The 5,069-nt window shown below is 45.6% G+C and overlaps 1 long non-coding RNA gene across 2 annotated transcripts; it reads left to right on the forward strand.

Moving 5' to 3' along the window:
- On the forward strand, positions 3,310 to 4,214 carry LOC109727052. 2 transcript variants are annotated; one of them, XR_002220704.1, is made up of 4 exons: positions 3,310 to 3,549; positions 3,809 to 3,875; positions 3,973 to 4,040; positions 4,157 to 4,214. It is a non-coding gene; the product is annotated as an uncharacterized LOC109727052 (long non-coding RNA). The 2 variants fall into 2 exon arrangements; XR_002220705.1 differs by having other exon boundaries at positions 4,160 to 4,206.

Genomic DNA, 5,069 nt, shown 5'->3' on the forward strand with positions numbered 1-5,069 from the left:
GGAAGATCGGCACTTAGCCCATAAAGAGCCATCGAAGCGGGCCATCCGCCGAGCATGATAACTGTTGTTGTAGGCGAACGTCGGCCATCTGGTAGTGCTTGACACCAACTTTCCCTTGTAATCATGACACTCACGCTCAACTATTACATATTCCTCCAGAGTGTGAATGTCTCTCGTCGTTGCCGGATCTGTCTGAGGATGAACATGCGTTACTGAAATTGAGCCATGTGCCAAGGGCTGCCTACAGGCTCATTTCAAATGTGTGAATGTAAACGGAGGTCTCGATCGACACGATTGACTTCGGCACCCCGCTGCCAACCTAACAAATCTCGTCAAGGTATACCTGCGCTAGCTTGTACCTGCCACAAGTGGTGTGGATCAGCAGAAATGTGCCGCGACTTGTCAACCGATCTACACCACCCAAATAGCCATCGTGGCCGCCCTGGTGAGCGAGGCAACCGACCACGGAAGTCAATCGACACATCTTCTATTTCTGTAAACGGGGATAGGTAAACTTTAAAGCTTCGCGCTGGAAATCGGTGTTTGCTTTCACTTTGCTGCATATTAAGCACTTCGCACGAAAGCTCCTAATATCAGCTTTATTTCCGCGCCACAATACTGCACATCTTTAGGTTCATGGTACATCTTAGGTGCCGCCTGGTGAAGACATATAAGCGAGACAATGTGCTTCTTGCAGAATTAGCATCTGCCGAAGCTCCTGCGTTCTCGGGTACACCACCACCGCCGTTTTCGAAACCGAAGTGCCACCACCAAGCGTCTATACTGAAAATTTCCGCACGTCCGCTCCTCGACGGTTGTGTCGCACCTTTTGGAGACTCGGGTCGTAAGTTCAAACTGTTATCCTCTCACTAAGAGTCGGTGGACAAACAAGCATCACAACTTAGTCGAACCTCCGCGGAGCCTTACACACCTCGTGGTCCATTCGCCCATTTCCTTCCACAGGGCGCTTTGATTTAGTAACCCACTGTGAGGTTCTCCGGTCGACTTTCTACTAAGCGCATCAGCGACTACGCTCGCCTTGCGGAGTGGGTAAAAGGATGTCAACATCATATCCTTTTAGCAGTTCCAACACCGCCGCTGCCGGCATATTCAGCTCCTTCTGGCGTAAACAATATTTCAAGCTTTTATAATCAGTGTAGATCTCGCAATGCCGCACCCATATAAATAGTACCTCCATAGCTTCAAAGCAAAGATCACCGCCGCCAGCTCTTAGTCATGAATGCGGATAGTTCTTTTTGTAGCTCTTCAGCTGACGGGACGCATACGCGATTACCCTCCTGCCCTGCATTAGGACACACCCCAAACCCAGATACCACATAATCTTCACCTTGCACCGTAGGGCGAGTACCGGAGTCGAAGTTAATCTTTCCTTCAACTCTTTGAAACTCGCGTCACACTCGTCGCTCCAAACGAACTAGTGCCCTTCCGAGTCAGACGGGTAAGTGGAATACTATCTTCGAAAAGCCCTCCACAAACCGTCTATAATAGCCCGCAAGCCACGAAACTTCGAACCTCCGTGATATTTGATGGGCCGGCAATCCTTGATTGCCTCAACTTTCCTCGGGTCTACCGAGACTCCACCCTCGCAAATCACATGCCCCAAAAATGCGACTTCTCGGAGCCAAGTCACACTTCTTTAGCTAGCATATAGCTTCTCCTCCCGAAGGACTTGAAGCCACTAATCTCAAATGCTCGAATGCTCCTCGTCATTGCGAGAATTAGATCCAATATTGTCGTCTATGAGACCACGACAAATCGCGTCAAAAACTCCTTGAAGACACGGTTCATCAATTCCATGAATGCCGCCGGGGCATTCGTAAGCCCAAAAGCAATGACCGTGAATTCGTAATATCCATACCGCGTGCGGAACCGCGATCTTCTTAACATCTTCCGGTTTGATCTTCAATTGGTGATAACCGGTGTAGTATCTATTATTATTGATATTATATATATTAAGTATGGATGCACGTGCCCCCCCCCCCATGATGCTTATCCATTTATTTAATCGAGGGTTGCAACCTACACCTCTTTAATTAATTTTTCTTCCTCTCTTTTTCTCTGGAGCCGTACGCAAGGAGGAGGAGAACCCGGTTGGAGCTCGTGTGTCGCCGACGTCGCGCCACGGTACCGTTTGAGCGTGTGTTCGTCGTCGTAACATCGCGAGAAGGCCGAGCGAGGGTGCGTTTACGCCGTTTTCGACGTCGCGTCGGATTGGGTTTTGCGTTTGAGGTGGGTATATCATCGGATTTCTACTCCTATAGCCTTGTTAGTCAACATGTATAGTTAGGATATCTGTGTTGGTACTGTTTAGCTCATATTCATGTTTATGCATTATTCTAGGCCTATATATTGATTTGGGAGCATGTTACTGTTTGTTATTAATTATCCATGTTGGACTTGGATAAAATATAGGAGAAAACCAGTGTTCGGAACCTGTCATATGTTAAACTACCTGATTTAGCCTTAGAGGCCGTTGTACTTTTATATAGTTGCAGTGTTCTTATGGTGAGTACCCCAGGTAGTCTAATTTACTGTTACACTCGTGCTGGGATGCCGAGTCTATTTTTACAGCAGTGTTTAGACTGTTCCGGACTAGTGGGTGCCGTCTCGGTTGACGGTGGACCCGGATTTGGTCATTTTGAGATCCGATTATGCCGAGGGCACGTGACTAGTGGTCAGTAGCCAATTGGACTTATTTTCTTGACTTTAGCCTGTAAGAGTCTGATTGAGCTTGACAGAGATACGCTAGCATACTCGGTTGGGTCGCGCCCACGAGTTGCCGCTCCGGAGTTTGGCTTTGTGCTTTCGCGTTGATGTCACTGACTAGTTTTTCTATCCACTGACTGTTTTGCATGGAGGTAGCGTGGCTTAGACAGGCGGGACGGATGCGTTCACAGTCCACGGGACGGGTGTGTTCACAGTCCCTATTGAGATTTGGTCAGATTTGACAGTTACTACAGTTGGATAGTGTAGTGGCAGGTAGCTGTAGATATCTGTAATACACTGAATTTTTGCAAATTGCGGAGTTCGAGTGTGTGGCAGGAGTTGTGGAACTATCCCACATGTTTTAAAAGGCTTGGACACATTTTGGGACAAGTTAGAGAGTGATCGGATTGCCGGAGACGAGAAAGTGCATTGAAATTGCGAAATTGGCATTTTCTGCATTGGTGTACCGGTACAAGCTTAATGTTGTACCGGTACAGCAAGCAGCTGAGGCAGCTGGTGCGTGGCAGCAGGGTTTTTTTGGTCTTTTGGCATCTGATCTTATCCCTACAGCTACCTGGTCGACCCCTGAAGTTGCTGGAAGGCCTTAGAACTCAGAGCAAGCTTCTTCCCTTTTTCCCTCTTTCTCTCTCTAGGGTTTTTCTCTCTCTAGGTAAAATTCGCCGTTTCGTGCCGATTTCGCACCGTCCGTGTTGCTCGCTGGTTTGGAGACTCAAGGGCAGTGCCTGGAGCGTGGGGAGAGGGAAGTTTGCTGAGTTTTCTGTGAGGTTACTATCTGGGAAGCTATTTGAAAGCTTTAGAGAGGTAATTAACTTGATTTTCTCTCTAGTTTGCGGTTTAGCGTCGAATTTTGAGCTGTTTTGGTATTGCTGCTTCTAACTGAATTAGATGATGTTTACAGCAGTGAAGAAGGGTTATTTTGGCTATTAATTATCCACCTAACCGCAGAGAACAGTTGCCTTAAAGCTTATTAAGGATAATTAGTGAATTATAACACAATTTTGGACTTATATACGGGTTAATCGCGTAATTGACGCAGTTTTGTATGATTTCCTCGCAGCAGGTTTTTGAGCCTCTTTGAGCTGAACGTGTACTCTTGGGAGCTGGTTTGGAGGGTATTCTAATTAAGGGTAATTAGAAATTTCAGTTTTAAAACTGATTTTGCAAGAGTTCGATGATATTAATCTATATTTGAGCGTTTTGATGCTGTTTCGACGTGGTTTGCAGCGAGAGTGCGACCGAGCTTTAGAGCACCTTTAGTGGACTTGTGAGAGCTCTTGGAGACTCATCTTGAGGTATTAACTAGCCCAAAGCAGGGATTCAAGCTACTACTGTGTACTAAGTGCAAATTGTGATGAGATCGGACATTTCGATTGTAGTATTGATGCCACTTTCATGCCTTGTTTTTCAGCAGAGTTGAGACCTTGTGGAGCGGACTTTGGGATTTTCTTTGGACTGATTGAAGCCTAGTAATAGGTGGGTTTGACCTAACCAGAGCAAGTGAAGCTCCCCTATGTTCTATATGTATTATAGACGCGGTTTAATTATATGCCTATGTGATTGTTAAAGGGCTCGGAATTCGTCATCATGACGTTTATCATATGTGAAATGAGCGTTCATGCATAAAAGTACTCATGCATTAAAGTATTCTTGTTTAGTTCAGTAGAACAATCAGGAGATCAGTTTATTATGTTTCTATGATATAGAGAACATATATACATGAAAGTATTTCTATTCATATTCAATACAGTTGAATGGCTTATGAACAAGTGTAGGATGCACTTTAAAGTAGAGAACAATGACATTCTCTTGACTCTAACATAGAGAACTATGACATGCTCATGACTATGTTGATAGTGCCATACTAGTGGAAAGATTATAATGCTATGTGATTTAGCTTTACCCTTACATGTTTACAATCTAGTGGATACTAGCTTTTGTTACTATTTGTGTATTGACATTCCGATCAGAGGATCGAGGGTTCTGAACTTTGCATGTGAAAATATGAAAATTGAGACATGTGGATAATGGACTTTGCTTGCTTGCCATCGTGCTCATTCGCACACGCTTGTGAGGGTAGCTCCCTACAAGCCGGCACTCCGGAGTTGGCCTACGCGACAGTTGCTCGCCCGTGCGGGATTGGGTGCCGAAGTGGATTGCCGTGGGGAGTGTATACTACCACGGGGCCATTAGGCGCGGCGCAAGCTGGACTACCTTGAGTAGATCCCTGTGAATGAAAGGAAAGTGCTAAAGGAAATTGGACAGTAATGAATAATTACCAGTTACAGTGTACAGTAGTTACTTACACACTTATGCTACGTTTA

This window comes from Ananas comosus, linkage group 22 (genome assembly GCF_001540865.1).
Source record: "Ananas comosus cultivar F153 linkage group 22, ASM154086v1, whole genome shotgun sequence".
Classification (NCBI taxonomy): Eukaryota; Viridiplantae; Streptophyta; class Magnoliopsida; order Poales; family Bromeliaceae; genus Ananas; species Ananas comosus.